This window comes from Elephas maximus, chromosome 20, assembly GCF_024166365.1.
Source record: "Elephas maximus indicus isolate mEleMax1 chromosome 20, mEleMax1 primary haplotype, whole genome shotgun sequence".
NCBI classification, from domain to species: domain Eukaryota; kingdom Metazoa; phylum Chordata; class Mammalia; order Proboscidea; family Elephantidae; genus Elephas; species Elephas maximus.
Window position 1 is genome coordinate 10223319 of NC_064838.1, and position 22111 is coordinate 10245429.

The 22111-nt window shown below is 39.7% G+C and overlaps 1 protein-coding gene across 12 annotated transcripts in view; it reads left to right on the top strand.

Moving 5' to 3' along the window:
- Nucleotides 1-22111, top strand: part of KMT2C (lysine methyltransferase 2C) — a 397882-nt gene that overhangs the window by 26047 nt on the left and 349724 nt on the right. The window contains exon 1 of one of the 12 annotated variants that reach the window (XM_049863304.1): nt 10954-11803. The exons of the other annotated variants lie outside the window; for them this stretch is intronic. The gene's annotated coding sequence lies outside the window, so the exon portion shown is untranslated. Of the gene's footprint in view, nt 1-10953; nt 11804-22111 lie in introns of those variants that run through there. 12 annotated transcript variants of the gene reach the window in all.

A 22111-nucleotide genomic window follows, 5' to 3' on the forward strand; every position in this document is an offset into this window, starting at 1 on the left:
AATTTTTTTGTTTCAGGATATTATATGTCATCCCATTGCCTGCATGGTTTCTGTCGAGAAATCAGAACTTAGCCTTATTGGAGTCCCTATGTAGGTAACATTTTGTTTTTCCTGAACAGCTCTCAGGATTTTTTCACTGTCTTTGGTTTTGGAAAGTTTGATTTTAATATGTCTTGGTGATTTTCTTTTGAGGTCTATCCTATTTGAGGTTTCTTGAGCTTCTTGCTGAATAGCTTCTTGTCTCTCATGATATTAGGAAAGTTTTCTCTGTCAGCGAGTCTTTAAAAATTTTCTCTGTGCCTTTTTTTTTTTTTCTTCCTGTTCCGGAATTCTGACCGTGTGCTAATTATTCTGAGTAATCTCAATCATGCTGAGTGCGTTGATAGTGTCCCACGTAACTCTCAGGCTTTCTTCATTCTTTTTTTTTCTGATCGTAGTTGTTTCTTCTCATTTTGAGTCATGCCACATCAGCAAATGAAGGTTCTGAAAGCTTTACTCCATCCACGTCATTAAGGTCAACTCTACATTGAGGAACCAGCTCCTCCCCAGTTGTAGTTTGAGTACCTTCCAACCTAGGGGCTCTTCTTCGTACACTCTATCAGACAGTGTTCCGCACCTATTCATAAGACTTTCACTGGCTAGTGTGAATTAGATTCACCAGGTCCTTCTTCCTAGCCTGTCTTATTCTAGAAGCTCTGCTAAAACCTGTCCACCATGGGTGACCCTGCTGGTATTTGAAATACTGGTGGCATAGCTTCCAGCATCACAGCAACACGCAAGTCACCGCACTGCTACAGACTGACAGAGGGGTGGTGGAGGGATGAGCTTACATTTCTCTAATTTATTTTAAAGTAAATTTTTACTAACTTTGGTATTTCAGATATAATTAATAGTAAGAAAGTACTTGTCACAAATGTTATATTACAATATCAAGGCCGTGGGCTGCTACTCTGAGGCTCATTTTTTCAGGTATGTTAAGACACATTTGAGGGAGATAATAGATCAGACTGTGAGCTTCTTGAATGTTGTAACTATGGCTTTTCAGCATCATAACCCCAGTAACTATTGGTTTTTTTGGTGGGAACTAGACGGGGAAAAGTTTTTTGGTTTTTTAGACGGGGAAAAGTTTTTGATAACCTTAAGCTTATGTTTTTGTTGGATATGATTTTTTTAAGGGTGATGAAGGCTGGGGATGGACCAATGTATAGAGTTTTTGCCCCTCAAAGTAAGTAGCTTACACCAGGAATTATTCTGTCTGTTCTATTGCTGGCCTCACTTCACTCTCATTTTTCCTTTGTCTTTACCATAAAAACCAAACTAATTGCTGTGGAGTTGATTCTGACTCGTGGTGACCCCACGTATGTAAGAATAGAACTGTGATCCATAGGGTTTTCAGTGGCTGGATTTTTGAAAGTAAGATGCTAGGCTTTTCTTCCAGGGTGCCTCTGGGTGGACTGGAATCTCCAAGCTTTCAGTTAGCAGCTGAGTGCATTAAGCAATTGTGCTACCCATTGTTGTTGTTAGGTGCTGTCGAGTTGGTTCTGACTCATAGTGATCCTGTGCACAACAGAACAAAACACCGCCCAGTCCTGTGCCATCCTTACAGTCATTGTTAGGCTTGAGCTCATTGTTGCAGCCACTGTGTCAGTCCACCTCGTTGAGGGTCTTCCTCTTTTCTGCTGACCCTGTACTCTGCCAAGCATGATGTCCTCCTCCAGGGACTGATCCCTCCTGACAACATGTCCAAAGCATGTAAGACGCAGTCTCACCATCCTTGCCTCTAAGGAGCCTTCTGGCCGTACTTCTTCCAAGACAGATTTGTTCGTTCTTTTGGCAGTCCATGGTGTATGTTCAGTATTCTTCGCCAACACCACAATTCAGAGGTGTCAGCTCTTCTTCGGTCTTCTGTATTCATTGTCCAGCTACTACTTATTAGCCTCTTTAGTGACCCTTAGTCTCCCAATTAACCCTGCTTTCTATGGAGCCTCCTTTATCTTTTGGTTTGTGCTTCCTGGTGCAAGGAGGGACTATTCAATTAGAAGTAGCTGGGGTGTGGAAGCATTGCAGTGGCAATAGTGTTGGTGACAAGTATCCTGGAATTCTTGTTACCTGCCCAGTTCTGCCACTGGAAAATGATGCTGGTAAAGAACTTACTGATCATTTTGAGTTTTAAAATATTATTTTAGGGCTCTCCTTGTTACCAGAAATCCATCTCAGGGTACTTCTCAGTCCTAGTATTTTCTAACCCTAATCCAGTTCATGTTAGCTTTTATCTACCTGTAGTGTTAAGGGGTTGCTAACAAATGTAGGCTTTTTCACTCAAGGTTTTAGAGATGATCATGGTGATAGGTTGACATTAATTTGAGCTTAGATTAAAATAGAATTTTAAGTTTAGTTTAAAATTAGCGTGATTGAGATTACATTATGATATAATTTTTTTGAAAAACTTCAAAATATAAATTATCCTACTGTATTAAAACATGTTAAAATATTGTTGTCCTTTTCAGTTTGAGCTTCATTTTCTTCTGCTATCATCATATATCCTGTGGATTTCTAATTGTGGAACTCTGTTAATCACTTGAATTTTATTTAAAATTATATTTTTATTACAGAAAATCTGGAATATGGAGAAAAGGAAATAAAAATGCACCCATTTTCACACCACTGTAACATAGATACTTATTTTGATATTTCCTTTCCAACTTTTTCCACGTGCATGTTTTGTTTTCATAGTATTAATCATGGTACATAGGGAATTTTGTAGCCTGCTTTTCCTCTTAACATGTAAAAGAAAATTGCGATGTTGTTAATCTTCATAATATTTTTGAAGGGTGCTTAGCTTTCCATTGAGTAAACCGTGTAACCATACCATTGTTTATGTAACCATCTCCCAATGGCCCCTATTCCTCTCCTTTCCTTATTTTTTTTGGTACTGTGTGTAATGTTCTGGCTGGAAATTCTGTAGATAAAACCCTTTTCATGTGTTGGAGTATTTCCATAGGATAGATTGTCATAAGCAGTGTCACTAGGTTAAAAGAAGGACATTTTAGGACTGTTAACATATTGAAGGAGCCCTGGTGGTGTAGTGGTTAAAGCGCCCAGCTGCAAACCAAATGGTCAGCGGTTCAAACCCACCAGCTGCTCCACGGGAGAAAGATGTGACATTCTGTTTCCCTGGAGAGTTCAGCCTTGGAAACCTTGTGCAGTTCTACTCTGTCCTGTAGAGTCACTATGAGTCTACTTCGGCTTGATGACAGTGGGATTTTGGGTTATATATATTGAGAGAGTCCTTGGATAGCATTAACAGTTAATGTTCTCTGCTGCTAACTGAAAAGTCTACCCAGAGGCGCCTCAAAAGAAAGGCCTAGAGGTCTGTTTCTGAAAAATCAGCCACTGAAAACTCAGTGGAGCGCTGTTCAACTCTGACCCACACCGGGCTGCCATGAGTTGAAGTCGATGGCATGTTAAGAGACAGTTCCGCTCTGGTATCCAATTGCTTGGTCTCAAATTCTGGCTCTGTCATTTTCTAATTGTATGAGTGTGTAAGTCACTTAATCTCTGGGCCTATTTACTCATCTGTAAAGTGGGGATGATAGTAGAATCCCTAACATAGGGTCACTGGGAGAATTAAGTAGGCTATATATGTTGAACAGGCATTTAGAACAGTTCTTGCTACTCAGTAAATTCTTACTAAATATGAACTCTTATTTTCATTAAAATTGTGAAATGCTCCGCACAAGTGCTGTCCTACTTTATAACGTCAACACCAATGTGTGATAGAAGCAGTTTCTCTGAACCTTGTCGTGCATGGTGTATTAAACTCTTTATTTTACTATTTAATAATTGAAAAAAATACTTTAAATTTTTTACTTGATTAGTAGGGCTGTTGAAGGTTTCTGAATTTTATTCTGTACTTCGTGTGAATCGCGCAGTCATGTTTTGCCCATAGTCTGTTGGGGGTGGGGATTCTTAAAGTTTTTCATATTATTAATTTAGGCTTTTTATATAACATACATTTTAAGACATTTGCTCTAAGTATTTTGCTTCATTTGGTTATATAGGAGACTATTTTTGTGTAGTTACATGGCTGTTATTTCTTGCATGCATCTAAGGTTTTATTCACTTCTTAGTAGAATGAAGGAATTAAGAAAAATATTTGTAGATTAGGATAACAAAAAAATATTCGTAGATTAGGATAACTTTTGGAAACTCAGAACATTTGACTTTAAGACCCGTATCCTGTTCTGTTCACTCCCATTCTCTATCTCATTAGTAAAACATAGCACCGGGAAGAGAAACTCCTTTAAGTTTAAAGTTTAGAATTGTTCCTTTTTTTTTTTTTTTTTAAATAACTTAGCTCTAGTAACTAATCTCTTTCATCATGAAGATATTGAGAACTTATTTCACAGCCTTAATGAAAAATGGTTCAGCATTTTGAGAGTCACAGGTAAACATGTTACATAAACGCAGAGTGGTTTTTTTCTTTAATTACCATTACTCCTGTTCTATTTTTCCTTAACTCGCATTGCTTTGACCCTTAATATTCATATTGGTGGCTGCTCTTCTACACAGTACTTGACTGCACTGTGCCTACTAATGTATGCAGCTTGGTCTTAGGTGATATTTAGAATTTTAGGGGAAGTTGTGGGGGAAGGGAAAGCATGGAGTGGGTGAGGGGAAGTGATGAGTTCATCACACCTGATAAACCAAAACCAAACAGAAAACATTGCCATTGATAAAGCCAATAACCCACGGCCGTCGAGTCGATTCTGACTCATAGTGACCCCACAGGGTTTCCAAGGCTCTAGATCTCCGTGGAAGCAGACTGCCGCCTCTTCCTCCGTGGAGCCTCCCTCCGTGGAGCCTCCCTCCGTGGAGCCTCCCTCCGTGGAGCCTCCCTCCGTGGAGCCTCCCTCCGTGGAGCCTCCCTCCGTGGAGCCTCCCTCCGTGGAGCCTCCCTCCGTGGAGCCTCCCTCCGTGGAGCCGCTGGCGGTCCAGCCACCAGCCTTTTGGTGAGCAGTCCATTGCTTTAGCCGCGGTGCCACCAGGGCTCCGTTGGTAAAAGCCGATAGTACTGATTAATCTAAATGCTGACAAGCTTCTTGTATACAGAATAAGCCATTGTATAACATCTTAATTTGTACTCCATTTGTTGTCCATTCTGACTCCAGTAGAAGGGCACATAAAACCAAAAACGATTAAGGGACGGAATCTCTTAATCGATGACACTAGAAACAATTTCTTCAAATGCAGTATTTTTATTAAATCTCATTGGGTATTTTTTACTATAGGCAAATCTTTGTGCTTTATGTACCTTTTCTACTGCACAAGAACTTTAAAAAATTTAATTAGGACAAAGATCTTAGAATTGAAACTTGTGTAGAATTTTATTTATATTTGAAAATAATTACATTATAGTGGAAATAAAAGTCAGAAACCATTTTGCATTGCATCTTCTAAAACTATTTAAAATAATTTCACAGTTCATTATAGTCAGTTCTTTGAAATTACGTTGTTAACTTCATTATACTGAAAGAATAGTCTGTTTTAGTTTTCAGGGTTTTTTTTGACCAAGAAGCTTGGGTTTGCCCCCAGTTTGTACTCAATCATGTATATATATAGTCAGCAACTTTTGAGAAGGGCTGCTGTCTTGGTTGTCTCCAATCTTAACTGCTCTCTTGACTTTATGACTCTGAATTGTAGTGGGATCACTCCAACATTTCAGATTTGGAGAAGATTTTACACGATACTAGATTTGGAAAAAAAAAAAAGGTAGTTTTTTGACCTGGCCTCTAGGGAAACAAAATCATAATTTGACCTCTGTTTACACTGGTCTTTTTTTCCCCCTCTCCAACCAATATTAAAACATTTGTTTATTTAAGAATAGGAATTCTTTGGTCACCAAGACCACTGTTAAATAATCATTTAAGCTAGAATATTCGTTTATTAGGACAACAGAAGTAGACTACAGTTACATAATGTTTCTTTTATTTTTGTTCTCTGCCAGGAGTAGAAAACAGTGGGCCAGCTAGTAGAGGATTAGAAAATTTGAGAAGAAGTAATATTCTTTGTTTATGGGGCAGAAGGGTAATTGTCCATGATTTCAGATGCTTGTTTTGAAGTTTGGAAAAGGCAGTTTAAAGAAAATCTTAATTTTTTAAAAAACATGCTAAACATTTATAAGGAGTAAGAAAAATTTGGAGCGTTTTGAACAGACTTGTTTCAATGAAAAAATTTCTTTGTTAAGTGGGGGAAAAAAGACTCTGGTTTGGGAGAGTAAGGTCCAAGTGGACATTCTTGGTATACTTCGAAGTGGTTAATGTGTCAGTTTTGACGTTACGGTGCAAAATGATGAAAAACGTGTTTGTTGCCCTTTGTTTTATATTCTCGGCTCCCAGTCAAATTTCTTTAAATAGTATGAAAAAGGAAATCAACTTGTTACTTGAAATAAAGCAGTAAGGGAAGTAGTACCTGTATATGGTGGGGAAAGTTTCAGTGCACGGTTAGCGAAGAGTTAACCTCCGAGGCGGTCCCCGCTGGCAGTCTGTAGCCGGTTCCGGATCCGGGCTTGGAGAAGTCCACGCCACCTTTTCGCAGGCGCCGACTCGGAGTCGTCGGATCTACTTTCTCTGCCCCGCTTGCCCCACCTCCCTTCCGCCTGCCTCGTAGGCCCCCGGGAGCGTGCGTGCGTGTGTGTTGGCAGCGTGTGTGTGTGTGTTGGCAGCGTGTGTGTGCGCGCTGGCAGCGTGTGTGTGCGCGCGCGCGCGCGCGTGTTGGCAGCGGGAGTGTGTGTGTGTGTGTGTCGGCAGCGTGTGTGTGTGTGTGTGTGTGCGTGCTGGCAGCGGGAGCGTGTGTGTGTGTGTGTGTGCGTGCTGGCAGCGGGAGCGTGTGTGTGTGTGCTGGCAGCGTGTGTGTGTGTGTGCGTGCCGGCAGCGTGTGTGTGTGCCGGCGTGTGTGTGTGCTGGCAGCGGGAGCGTGTGTGTGCGCGTGCTGGCTGTGTGTGTGTGTGTGTGTGTGTGCCGGCAGCGTGTGTGTGTGTGTGCGCGTGCTGGCAGCGGGAGCGTGTGTGTGTGTGCGTGCTGGCAGCGGGAGCGTGTGTGTGTGTGCGTGCTGGCGCGTGTGTGTGCGTGCTGGCAGCGGGAGCGTGTGTGTGTGCGCGTGCTGGCAGCGGGAGCGTGTGTATGTGTGCGTGCTGGCAGCGTGTGTGCGTGCTGGCAGCGGGAGCATGTGTGTGCGTGTGCTGGCAGCGGGAGCGTGTGTGTGTGCGTGCTGGCAGCGTGTGTGTGTGCGTGCAGGCAGTGGGAGCGTGTGTGTGTGTGCTGGCAGCGGGAGCGTGTGTGCGTGCTGGCAGCGGGAGCGTGTGTGTGCGTGCTGGCAGCGGGAGCGTGTGTGTGCGTGCTGGCAGCGGGAGCGTGTGTGTGTGCTGGCAGCGTGTGTGTGTGCGTGCTGGCAGCGGGAGCGTGTATGTGTGCTGGCAGCGGGAGCGTGTGTGTGTGCGTGCTGGCAGCGGGAGCGTGTGTGTGTGCGCGCGTGCTGGCAGTGGGAGTGTGTGCGTGTGCTGGCAGCGGAGCGCGTCTGTGTGTGTGTGTGCGTGCGTGCTGGCAGCGGGAGCGTGCGGGGCCAGAGGAGAAGGCGCGGGAAGGACCTTGACGCCGCCTGTTCTTCCACTGGGGGGGGCTGCCGTGGAGCCGGCTGGCAGGACTGACTGAGAGCCCAGGGCCGCCCTGTCCAGCAGAGTCGGGAGGGTGGGTGGGTGGAGCGGGCCGTGTTCTTAGCCAGGGGTGCAGAGTCTGGCAGGGTAACACCTGTACGAGCCGCGATAGCAGTTCTTAGTAGACGGGTTTGGGTTAAAACATGTGAAATGACCGAAAGAATCAGAACTCAGAATGCCTGAAAGGTAAAAAAGTTCTTGTTTTTCTTCAGAGGATCACATTTTTTTGCAGCTGGTTTCGGAGGGTGACTTGGCTTGGGTTGTACTATTAAACAAAGAAAAATTTTTAAAAAACTGTGTACAAGTATTATGCATTTAACTATTAAAGCATTAAACATGATGGCGCTCTTCATGGTGATGTGTATTTCCATTGTGGAATCAAAGCTAAGTTTGGCAACAAGAAAGAAGAATAGTCCTCTGGATTGGAAAGTTAATTATGAGCAGTAACATGTTGTGAGTAGTAAGAATAAAATAGTATCTCTTCCTTGGTTCTTAAGATTTTCAGTTAGTTTCTTAAACAGTTTTATTAACTTTTCTAGAATAACTCTGCATTTTGATTCCTATTCTGTATAACAATGTGTGTATACCTAAGACGAGATATACACTGCCACAATGTTTAAATGGTAATAAGAATTTAACATATTTTGTAGTGTGTATATGTCTGTATGTATGTATATGTGTGTGTATATATATATATAACATTTGAAAGCTTTCTGGGGGAAGAAACTTTGACTCAGGTATTTCATTACAGGTTTGAGGATTTTCAGTACATCTCATGTATGTTTAATTCCCAGCTTTATTAAAAAATGTTTTTTTATTAATTTTTTAATTTAGAAAACAACTTTTGGTAGCTTAACCAACATTTTAACATATTTCCGGGTAACTTAATTGCCCGCATTTAATTAGAAGAAATAAAATCCAAACCCAAAATTATTACTAGCCAGTATATTTTAGAGAACTTGTTACAAGCTGAGAGAATGAATTAAATACATATACACTTTTCAGTAAGTATTTAAGAGGAGCCCTCGTGGATGCTCGGCTGCTAACCGAAAGGATGGTGGTTTAAACCCAGCCAGCTGCTTCTGCAGCGCCTCAGTGGGAGAAAGACTTGGTGACTTTGCTGCCCTAAAGATTAAAAAAAAAAAAAACCTGTTGTTATTGAGTCAGTTGTGACTTATAGAGACCCTACAGGACATGGTAGAACTGTGCTATAGGATTTCCAAGGCTGTTAACCCTTTACCTAGGCAGACTGCCACTCATTCTCCCGAGGACCAGCTGGTGGGTTCGTGCGACTTTTTAACAGTCAGGTGCTTAACCACTGCATCACCAGGGCTCCTTTTCCCCTAAAGATTCAGCCTAGAAAACTGTATTGGGCAGTTTTGCCTGTCACATGGGGTGGCTGTGAGTCAGAATTGACACTATGGCACCCGACAGCAGTACAGGGTTAACTTCATCATGTTCACAAACTCCTGTGTGGACTGTTACCTAAACCCGGTGTCGGTTCCGACTCAGAGAGACTCTGTAGGTGAGAGTAGAGCTGCCACATAGGATTTCCAAGGAGCAGCTGGGAGATGCGAACTGCTGATCTTTTGGTTAGCAGCCAAACGCGTAACCACTGTGCCACCAGGGCTCCAGACTGTTACCTACTCTAAGGTACTTAATATTGATTTCAGGTGGCCTTACCAAAACCAAACCACTTAACTGTTGAGTCGATTCCGACTCATAGCGACCCTATAGGACAGAGTAGAACTGCCCCATAGGACTTCCAAGGCTGTAAATCTTTACAGAAGCAGACTGCCACATCTGTCCTGCGGAGCAGCTGGTGGGCTTGAATTGTGGATCTTTTGGTTAGCAGTTGAGTGCTTAACCACTGCACTACCAGGGCTCCTTAAAGTTAAATAATATTGAAGTATATGTTCTGTGTTCTTATAAAGACTGTTGATTTAGAAACAGTGTATTCTAATAAGATAAATTGCAAGTGTACCTGTCTGGTAGTATATATTTTTGAATAAACAGTTGCTGCTTCCAACGTAAAGTGTCATGTTTGTTTCAATATAATTATTGACCTGGTTGTATAGTTGCTTTGTGCAAACGTTTTCAAATATGCCTGAAGACCATGTTTTCAAAACTAAAATAAATAAGGAAAATGTGCTATAGTTGTATTCTTTCTAGACCACTGAATGCCTTATTAGAGAATAATGACCTTTTTTTTTTTTTTGCTTACTTTTAATGACAGCAAAAATGTAATTTTTCTTAAGTGTCAAATTATGCAATTTTACTGTCTTTTGGTTAGAGGAGAGTTTGGTAAATTTTTTTTTGAATGTTTCTTAGCTTTTTGTTAACCTTTCCTGGATAATTGAGAAGTAACTGTGTTTTGATTGAAGTACGATGTATGGTATGTGCATTTGGGTGGCTGGCATAGGCTCTTGGCCCCTAATGTTGAAAAGGAATCTGAAGTGTTCCTTCTGTGAACAGTTGCCCTAATTTAGTTTATTTAACTGGTATTGATGAGATTTCGTGATGAAAAAGAATAATGCTATAATAGTACAGAAGCTTCCTCACTGTGTAATTTGTAGTTAGGAGAAGTAAATCTCAGTTTGCTTTTTAAAGGTTTTGTTTTAAAACAAAAACAAAAACAAAAACCTTCTGTTTCTAGAGCAGTACATTGTTAAACAAAACACTAACAACCATAGGCCATAATGCTGCTGTAGCCCCGTTGGTTGTCTTTTCCCTACAAAAGGGAAGCAACTACCACTACCTCTAACAACAGGAAAAAAGCAAACAAACAAAACCTCTTTTTATCTGGAGAAACTGATGGTGTATTTCAGATTTTTCAATAACTGGTTTTTGTTCCTGTATTTGGCCCTGCTGCCAACTGATTGCTATGTAGTTTTACCTAAATATTTTTTATTTTAACTAAACCATCTGTTTTGAATAGTAATATGTGATAACTTGTTCTGTTTTGTATCGTGTGTTTTATATAAATTTTAAGAAATATATTAGGGTTCTGACATGTTACAAAATAATAAACTTATTATCTAAAAGTTTATTGTAAAAAGTACAAAGAAAGAGGTGGAATGTATCATGCACATCAATAAAACCTAAAGCAATCTTGAAAAAAAGTGTTAAAGATACGTTTCTGTGTTTATGGTAAAATAAGTATTAAAATTGAGAATCCAGCGATACAGATGTATTGACTGAAGTTCTGTGAATTAAATTTACATTTAGATTTTACTTTGAAATGGGATGATGGCCAAATAATTTTGGTGATAGTAATATACATCCTATAACTTGACTTATTTTTAAAATTTATATTGTTGTCGAGAGTATATAGAGCAGAGCATATACCAATTCAGAGGTCTCTGCATGTACGGTTCAGTGACATTGATTACGTTCTTCCAGTTGTTTGGCCATCCTCACCCTCCTCTTCAGTTATCCCTTCCACATCAGCATAAATTCACTGCCCCCTAAGGTTCCTATCTGATCTTTTGGGTTGCCGTTGTCAAGATGATCCCGTATAGATAGTCCTTCAAAGAACATAATGCTCAAGGCAGACATTTTTTTTTACTGGTTAAGCTAAACTTAAGCTTGGCTTTAAGAAGACTCCAGGGGCTGTTTTTGGTTTAAGGTTTAAAGATTATCTCAAGGCAGTAGTTTTCACGGATTCATCCAGCCGACATGGCTCCAGAAAGTCTGGAGTCCATGAGGTTTTGAAATGCTCTTCTGCATTTACCACCTTTTGATTAAGATTGTTCTGTAGACTCTTTGATCAAAATATTCAGCAGTGGTAACTAGGCACCATCCAGTTCTTCTAGTCTCATGGCAAAGTGCAGTTAATTCATGGAGGCAATTAGCCACACGTTTTATTTCCTCCTACTTCTGACTCTCCTTTCTGTTTCAGGCAAATAGAGACCAGTTGTTGTACCTTGGATAGCCACTTACAAGCTTTTAAGACCCCAGGCACTACGCCATGAATTAGGAGGTAGAACAGAAGCATGACACATGTTACTAGGCAGATTAACTGGGGTGTCCCATGAAATCATGACCCTAAACCTCCAAACCAAGGAACCATATCCCATGAGGTATTTGTACGTAAGTAGCTTCAGCTTTTTTTTTTTCTTTAGCTTCAGCAGCTACTTTTTTTCTGGTTATTGTTTTTAATGTACCTATCACACAACTTTTGCCAATTCAACTTTTCACAGGTGTACAACTTACTGAAAGCAATTACATTAATTGGCTGTACAGCTCTACCCTTATTCAATGGGATTTTTCCATCTCCATAAACCACAACTCGGTACTCCATAAGCAATACTTCCCTCTTCTCCCTTCCCTCTCACCCCTAAGAGCCACTAATAAACTTTGGTCTCTGTACATAAGCCTTTTCTTGTCTTTTGATACATGTGAGTTGTCCTTTTGTGATTGACTGATTTCATTTGGCGTAATGTCTTCAGGCTCCATCCGTATCGTACTGTCTGTCAAGACTTCATTTCTCCTGGCTGAGTAGCATTCTCTTGTATGTTTTTACCACATTTTGTTGACCCATTCCTCTGCTGATGGGCATTCAGGTTGTTGCCACCTTTTGGCTATTGCGAATAGTGCTGAATGAACGCTGGCGTACAAGGTTCTGTTTGAGTCTCTTTTTTCAAGTGTTTTGGGTATATACCTAGGACTGGAATGGTTGGGCTATGGTAGTGCTGTTTTTAGTGTTTTGAGGAAATGCCACAATGTTTTCTACAATGGCTGTACCATATTGCATTTCCACAAGCAATGGGTAAAGATTCCAGTTTCTCCCCATCATAACAAACATTTGTCTTTTTTTTTATCTTAGCCATCCTAGTGGGAGTGAAATGTTACGTTATTGTGCTTTTGATTTGCATCCCTGTTGGCTAATGATGTAGAGCATGTTTTCATGTGTTTGGTGGCCATTTGAATGTTCTCCATGGTGCAGTGTCTGTTGAATCCTTTGCCCATTTTATGATTGGGTTATTGTCTTTTTGTTGTTACGTTGTCAAAGTTTTATATATATTTGGGTATTAGATTCTGAAAATATTCTCCCTGCAGGTAGCTTGTCTTTTCACTTTTTTTGTAAACTATTTTGATGAACAATTTTTTAAAGTTTTATGGTGTGCCATTGTTTATTTTGTGTTTTGCTGTTTGTGCTTTTGTTATTATATTACATAATCCATTGTTAAAAGCTGGGCCCAGCAACTTTGCCCCTGCATTTTCCTCTAAGAATTGTACAGTTTTAGTTTGCACATTTAGGTCCTCAAGCTGTTTTGAATCTGTTTTTGTATATGGTGTGAGGCCTGGATCCTGTTTTTGTTTTTCTGCATGTGTAAATTCAATTTTCCCAATACCATTTATTGAAGACCCTATTCTTTTCCCATCAAATGGACTTAACGTTGTTGTCAAAAATCAGTTGACCATAGATATGTGGGTTTATTTCTGGATTGTTTGTTCTATTCCATTGGTTTATGTGCTCATTCTATTGTTATACTAGTACAAGACCATTTTGATTACTATAGCTGTGTAATGTTTTAAAATTAGGAAGTGTGAATCTTCCTACTTTGTTCTTCTCTTTCAACATTGCCTTAGCTGTTCAGAGCCTCTTGCCATGCCATATAAAATTGAGGATTGGTTTTTCCATTTTTCTAAAGAAGGCTGTTGGAATTTTCATTGGGATTGAGTTGAATCTATAGATCTTTTTGGGTAGTATTGACATCTTAACAGTATTGTCTTGCAGTCCCTGAACATGGAACATCTTTCCATTTATTTAAGTCTTTAATCTCTTTCAGCAGTGTTTTATAATTTTCATTATGTAAGCCCTTCACGTCCCTGGTTAGATTTATTTCTAGGTATTTTATTCTCTTAGATGCTTTTATAAATGGAATTGTTTCTCTCATTTCCCTTTCAGATTTCTCATTGCTGGTATGTAGAAACCCAACTGATTTTTGTCTGTTGATCTTGTAGCCTGCAATCTTGCTGAGTTCGTCTATTATCTCTACAGGCTTTCTTGTGGACTCTTGGGGATTTTCTGTGTTTATGATCATATAACTTATTTAATTGTCTACATATCCCTGTAAAGATGGTTGAAAGCCTTGGAAATTATGGAGAAAAACTTAGGCATACAAAAATTTTAGTTACACATTGTTTTTTAGGAGATCAGTATTCGTTAAGGGTTTTTCCTAAATGTATTAAAATTTTACAAAGTAATAAATGCAAATGGTTGAAAAAAATTAAATAAAGCGCTTATAATTGAGATCACTAACCCTTACTCCTTGGTGCCACTCTCCAAAGAAAACTTTTAAATTGTTTCATCATGTGATATTGTCGTGATTAAATCATGCTTATTTTAATTTCATGAACTATAATCAATTTTAGATTTATTTGTGCTCTGATAAGTGAGGATTTGGCTCACTTACATCCAGTTCCCCAACAGATACATCACTTTTTGTTTGTTATTTCTGAAAAGCTCACGTAATATACTCAGGCATTTTCTTTGTTTGTATAGATTGCCTGTCTTGATTTCCCAAGTAGAAAAATTGAGGATATTAGTGTCTCAGCTTTTCGCTTCACCCTTCCTTCCTGCAGTGTACACTTATCTGTCATTCCTACTTTGACATTGTCAAGATTGAGGAGATTTATACTCTGTATTGTACTCCTTTGTACTTTATGATTTGATTTTAAAAGTTGAAAATTAGTGAGTAGTTTATGTTATTGTGATTGTATAAATACTGGTCACAGCAAAGACAAGGAGAATATTACTTTTCCTTGTATTTTTTTTTGGGGGGGTGAGTGTATTTTCTTGTCATAGTCGTCACCTTTGTTTTTTCCATTGTTTTCAGTCTTTCCGTGTAGCTAGTTTTTATTAGTTACATTGTATATATTGAGTACTCCCCCTGTTATGGATAGAGCACCGTCAGCCCTCTTTCTTCAGTTTGGACTAGATGCTATCCAACTCTGTGTAGCTCTTGTGCTGGACTTACTTGACTGCATTCATACTTTGGTTCTACTGTTATTGATTGGATCTCTATGTTTTCTTGAGCTATTTCTTTGTTTTAATATAGTACATATCTTACATAAATTTCTAGAAGAGGCGTTATGTGAGAGATAAATTTTTGAGTCATTGCATATCTAAAAAGGTCTTCATCAAAGCCCATGTAGTTGACAGATATTATTTCACTCAAGCCAGACTAAGTCGAAAATTATTTCCCTGCAGATATTTGAAGGCATTACTCTAATGTCTTCTAGTATCCATTGATGAGGAGAAGTCTGAATATCATAGGATTTTTGTTCCTTTGTGAGCGATAGGTTTTTTCTTTTCCTCCGTGGAATCTCTTTACAGCCTTCTTTTTATTCTTGTTAAACAAACTTCTTATTGATGTACAGTTCTTTTTCATTACAATTAAATTGAAGACTTATGTTCTTCAGTTCTTGGAAGTTCTCCAAACAAACAAACCAAACCCGTTGCTGTCCAGTTGATTCTGACTCATAGTGACCTTATAGGAGAGAGTAGAACTGCCCCATAGAGTTTCCAAGGCTGTAAATCTTTATGGAAGCAGACTGCCACATCGCATCTTTCTCCTGAGGAGCGGCAGGTGGGTTCAAACCTCTGACCTTTCAGTTAGCAGCTGAGTATCTAACCATTGTGCTACCAGGACCCCTTCAAAATTCTCCTATTATTGCTTTAATTACTCTTTGTTCACTCTATAACTCCTGTTAGTTGGACCTCCTGAACTAATCCCTGCCCCATCTTTTTGTCTTACTCTTCTTCTGAGCATTTCTTCCCCTTTATTCTTAAATCCTTTAATTTTATTTTGGTAGTCATGTTTTAAATTTCTGAGAATTCTTCCTCCTTTCTCCCCAGCACCCTGTTCTTATGTTATGAATTCATAATCTTTAACCTCTCTGAAAATGTAATGAGTTTTCTTTAGTGTAGCCCTTCTCCCCCTTAACCATTTGCTCTAGGGTAGTTTTTGCTGCTGATGTCTTGGTCTCAATTATATTCTGGGCTTTTTAAATCAAATATCTGCTGATTCTTAGTTATTCCGATTTAAAAATTAGGCTGCAAAAGAGCTCACAGTGAACTCTTGATAGGAATTAATGACTGCCAGGCTGTATTTTAGGGTGAAGCTGGTCATTTTTCTTTCGTGCCCTGACATTCAGGACTCCATTGTTTTACCCTGAAGTGCCACCTCCCATAATAGCTTCAATAGTTCCCTCTCCCCAACCTGTGTTTTGTTTTCTTTAGAAAAGAACTGTCTACCTTATTTTTTAAATAAAAATTTTTCTCAATTTTTTAAACTACCATTTAAATGGTGTTTTATGGAAAAGAGATAAATATATATGTTTCTTCTACTATTTGGCTGCAGACTAATAAACAGTAAACAGATGTTTACTTAAACAATGTAGAAATGTAATAGGAGCTTTAAGTTGTGTTCTGGGTGTTTAGAAAAGGGAGTGCCAACTGAGCGTGATGGAACTATTATTAGAGCAGGTGAAGGATTGGGGAAAGCATCACAAAAAATTATGAACATAATACCTGCTGGTAAAAATATTCAAATAGCTCAGGAGAGCATAATTTAGAAGGTGAAAGGCCTCACTCTGCCCCGTCTTCAGCCCCACATTTGAGAGATAATTACTGCTAACTATTGTGTATCTTCCTTGACTTTTGCTCTGCTGATACGTTTTCAGCCTGTATGTATACATGTGTACTTAATGTTACACAGATGGGATCATTTTGTATATATTGCTTTGTGATTTGCTTTTTTTGCTTAACTGCCTTGGACATCTTTCCATTTTACTGTGTGCACATCTACCTCATTCTTTTCAAAACTGCATAATTTTCGTCCATCTAATTGATATTTATCTAGTGTTTACTTATGCCAGAGATTGTTCTAGATGCTGAGGGTTCAGTGGTGAACAAGAGACCAAGCCCCTGCCCTCATGACACAACATCAATGCAAAAAGTCACAAAAATGCATTCCTACTAGTTTCAGATGTTGAGACGATCTATCAAGAAAATAAAATATGCTGCAGTGGTATTGAGAGTGTTTGGGAATGGTACTGAGAGAGACAACAGTGCACGTGGCTAGTGTGATCAGGAAGGTCTCTCTGAAGCAGCGACATTGAAACTAAGACCTGAATGATGAGGCGGCTATGAGAAAATTTAGGACGAACATGGTTCATTTTGAATGCTTCAAAACAAGAATGAGCCAAAAGGACCCCAAAACAATGAAATAAAATAAAAAATGAAAGACTGGTATTAGTGGATAAATAGGAGAGGTTAGGAGATCCTGTATGAGTGGTGAGCAGGAGCCCAACCATGTAGTGCCCTCTAGCAGGGCAGGGACTTGGGATTCGGTTCTCAGTGCGGTGGACGCCATTGGAGGATTTAAAGTAGGGGGATCATTGTTATCTTTGTAGTGAACAGCCCTGTAAACCAGATGCCATCGAGCTGATTCTGACGTGTGTCCAAGTAGAACTGTGCTCCATCGGTTTTCAATGGCTGATATTTCTAAAGTATGTCGCCAAGCTTTTCTTCCTTGTAGATTTTATTTATAGTTGTGGGCATATTCTAGAAAATAAATTTTTTGATGTAGCATTCTCTCACCAAAGAATTCATGTATTTCAAGTTCTGATGGATACTGACCAACTGCCCTCCAAAAATGATGTATGACTTAGACTCTCAAAGCACTGTGTGTCCCTTTCCTGGCATGTGTCCTCACCAACAGCATGTGCTGGTGGGAGAGGAACGGACAGGGCTTATAGGAGTGAAAATAGGAGTGGGGGTTCTAATACAATTTTTTCTTTACTGAGTCACTTCAGAAATTTGCTCCTAGAATTAACATCAATTGTTCTTTTTCTTTTCAATATTCTTGAAGTCATAACCTGCGTCTGGCCATAGTTTCCTCCAGCTACCAGTCCTACAGCCCTTGGCCAATGTTTCTAGGCTTCAGCGATATTTATGAAGCATTTCATGGTAATGATGATACAAAATAGCAACCTGATTATTTAATATATGTCAGGCACTATCCGAAGTGCTTTATTACACATACTGTTTTAATTTATTTAACCCTCACAACAATTTATAAAGTAAGTACTATGATTATCTCCATTTTTTTTCAGTTGAGAAAACCAAGATGGACTTCCACCAGTCTTTAATTGTCTTTTCACTTTTATCTTTCATGTCAGAATGTTACTTTCTGCTAAGTTTGGCACTGTCACTTACATACTTTTTTCCAGTTCTTATGGGGCAAAAACCAAGCCCAAAATAAATGGCGGAAAAAGGCCCTGGTGGTGTAAATAACACGCTACAGAACACATCCAGTTTGAGAGAATGTTTTGTTTATTGGCCGATATTGTTTGTATAGTAGCATATCAGGATCTGATAGTGCTGCCTAGATTCAAATCCTGGCCTCGCCACTTAGCAGCCATTCGATTTGGGACTGATTGTTCTTTTTGTAACTCAGTTTCCTTGATTTTAAAATGGGGATAATAATAGTATCTGTTCAGTAGGGTTATTGTGAGCAATAAATAAGATAATGCATGTAAAAGCGCTTAACGTGGTGGCAGGCATAGAGGAAGCACTTCATCAAGGGCAACTTTTTTTTTTTTTTTTTTCCCCTTCTTAATTGTTGTCCATGAAGTGAACAGTCCTGTCTGGCACTCAGAGCATGGGGAAAAATACAGGTAATAGATGATCTTACTCTTATTCTGTTACATGTGTTTATGTGTAAAATTAAAAATGTTCTAAATGCCCCAAGTGTTTTAATGAGGCATGTTAAATGGAATATACATGTATTAATAAGCTTTTAAGTTTTCCTGGGTAACAGGTTATTTTAACTTGCATATCTTATAACTGAGTTAAATTGAGTTTTCATTTATCTGCCTCTAGTGTTTCTTTTTTTTTTGCAAACTGCCTATGTCCTGTATCAGGTTCCTTTCGGCTCCAAATAATAGAAATATTAATTAAAAATGTCTTAAACAATGGGTAAAATTATAGCTCACATGACCAGAATTTCAGAGTTGGAGAGATTTCAGTTGTGCTTCAGTGGCTCAATGAAATTATCAAAAAACTAGATGCTTTTCATTTTTCTGCACTTTTATTCTCAGCTTTTTGTTGGTGGTTGGTAGATTGGTTCACCTAATAAATAATTATTAAGCTCCTGCAGTGTACTAGGCAGTATTCTATAAGCATGGGAGATACAGCAGTGAGCAAAACAGACAAAATTTACCAACCTCGTAGAGCTTATATTTAGTAGGGGGAAGACTGTACATAAGCAAGTAGGTGAAATTTGTAGTATGTCAAAAGATGTCACGTGTTATGAAGAAAAATAAAGCAATGAAAGGATAAGGGGTGGCCTGAGTGGAAGTATTTTAAATGGGAATGTGAGGGAAGACTTCAAGGAGGTGGTGATATTTGAGCAGAGACTTAAATGCATTCCGCAGAGGGAATAGCAGTGCAAAGGCCTCACCCGTGGCATGTACAGAGAACTGAAAGAACCAGTATGGAAGGAGCTGCGTGATAGAGGGAAAGAGTGGGTAGGAAGTAGCAAGAGTAAGATCGTTCAGGACCTTGCAGAACATTGGGAGAACATTTGGCTGTACTCTGGGTGAGATGGGACACCTCTGAGGGGAGGGAGTGGGTTGAGTAGAGTGACCTTATCTGACTTGGACTCCAAAAGGTGCAGTCTGGGTGCTGTGTTGAGACTAGAATGAGGGGAGGAAAGGTGGAAGGAGGAATGCTAGTTGAGAGAATATTGGCAGGACGAGAGAGAATTCAGAACAGGTTAGGATTAATGTGGAGAGAAGTGATTCTGTGTGTATCGTGAAGGTAGAATTGAAAGGATTAGTTCAGAGTTTGGATGTGGGATGTGCGAAAGAGAAGAGTCTTTGTTCAGCCCAGCTCCAGTGACCACAGCCAGTGGAGACGAAGGATACTTATTTGTTCATGTACATCTCTTCTTTTTGAAAGGAAGACCTTTCCTGGAAACCTCTCAGCAGATTTTTGCTCAGATCCTGTTGACCAAGATTGGGCATGTACCCATATCCTAGGTACAAGTGAGGCTGGGAAGGCAAAAGTCTGCCACTTTTTTAGCCTTGATGGTAGGAGGTGGACTCTAACAGCAAGGAACAAGTCGTGAGGGTAGGTGACTAGTAATGACTTCTAATGACGTCTGTGTGTCATTGCCCATTTTTCTGTTTGGTTGTTTGTTTTCTGTAGCTACGTATAAATAATCTTTGCATGTTAAAGAAATTAGCGCCTCTAATATAAGATTCTAAACATTTGCAAGCCATGTATTTTAATAAGGTTTTTTTTTTTTTTTCCTGAGATCAGTTTTCTTATTTTTGAAATAAATGAATCTCTTTTCAAAGTTACAAGTAGGGAATTTGCAGGTGATTGCAAAGTCCAATGCATGATTTATGGTTATCCCTAATCTGAGTACAAGTATCATTTTTACCTGAATGCTGGTTAGTCATTCTTTATAAAACTGTCATTGTACATCTTGTAGGGACAGCAGTGGGGTGGGTGGGAGAAAACAAAAAATCCTAATTCTGCTGACCCCTTAGATCTCTCTGTTTTTACTAGCTCCTAGTGGTACAGAGGAAACCCTGGTGGCGTAGTGGTTAAGCGCTATGGCTGCTAACCAAAGGGTCGGCAGTTCAAATCCACCAGGCGCTCCTTGGAAACACTATGGGGCAGTTCTCCTCTGTCCTTTAGGGTCGCTGTGAGTCGGAATCGACTCGACAGCACTGGGTTTGGTTTAGTAGTACAGAGGAAACCCTGGTCGTGTACTAGTTAAGAGCTATAGCTGCTAACCAAAGGGTTGGCAGTTCGAATCCACCAGGCGCTCCTTGTAAACTCTATGAGGTGGACCTGCTCTGTCCTGTGGAGTAGCTATGAGTTGGAATCGACTGGACATTAAATGGCAGTGGGTTTGGTTTGGTTTTGGTTCAGCACTACAGATGTGCTATTTCACCTGAGGCAGCTTTTCAGTAATGTTCTCCTTTTACATTTCCTCCTTGCTTGCCTCCTCAGTAGGCATTAACTATTGACTTGCTTTTTCTTACGGTCCTCCACCTTTTTTTTTTTTTCTTCCTTTACCAACAAGGCTGATAACTGGGCTCTTATATAGCGAGAGATTTTTGTTTTATTGAATGTTTATTGTTCACCTTCAATAATGGGAGAAGTAGCCTTGAGGTTTGAAGTTTGGTCTTTAGATAGCACACGTACCAGAAGTTTTTAGCCTCAACGCCAACTTATAAACTGTGCGATCCTGACCACTACATTGTGTAGCTCCATTCCTGTTGTGCTGGGGATGATTTTACATAAAATAGGATTCAAATGGCTCTTTGTAGATAGAGCTGTACAGTGTGGTGGCTCTGATGTGACTTTAGGCAAGTTAATTAAATCCTGAGCTGTAAATGATAATATGCTGAATGACAGTAAGCTGGTGCCTTTCAGACACAGAGTTCCATAGCCCTTCGTTTTTACCTCTCACCTGGGATTGATTACTGATAACCAGTGGCCGTTTGGTCAACTAGTTTGGTCAACTAGTTGGCGTTTGGTCAGTTATCATTCATGGTGACCCATGTGTGTCAGAGAAGAGCTGTGTTTCGTAGTGTTTTCAGGGCTGTGGTCTTAAAGAAGCAGATTACCAGGTCTTTCTTCCCAGGCACCTCTGGGTGTATTTGAACCACCAACGCCCCAGTTAGTGGCCAAGCGCTTAACCATTTGCACCAACCAGAGACTCAGTAACTAACTAGGGGAGTTATAAATGCGGAAGTAGGGGCATTGTGAAGTGGCTGGGAGATACTCTAGAAGGCATATAAAAAAATTTTATTTTTTTTCCGCCTCAAACCACATAAGAGCTATGTTCAACTCATAGTGAAGGCAAAAATTAAGAGTAAGAGTTAAAATTGGAACCTAATGCATTTTGTGAATGATTCAAAATGCGTAAATGCACTTTCATTAGTTTTCTTGATATTCTTTTTTGTGGTTTTGGAAGAAGCAGCTGTCATTCAGATGAATAATTTTGTCATTGTTAAAGGAAGGTTGTAAGTACATGAGTTTGCATCATTCCTACGGTTATGTAGGTGCTCAGAGGCCTTTTACATTCTCAGTCGTGTAGATACAGAGAGGCTTGCTGGGAGACAGGTAGGCGAGACACATTTATATTTTTTGCATGGCAACTTACCAAGGCATAAACCCCACTGCCGTCGAGTCGCATAGCCAAGGGAAAATTCATTAAGCTGAGTGAAATATATATTTAGTGTTTTTTATTTTTTTCAAAGTAATCACTTTAATATACTTTTGGTAGGATGTTAGGAGTGATTTTTCAGTTCCAAGTTCTGTTTTTAAAAACAGGAGATTGTCTGAGGAAGTCCCTCAGCTTA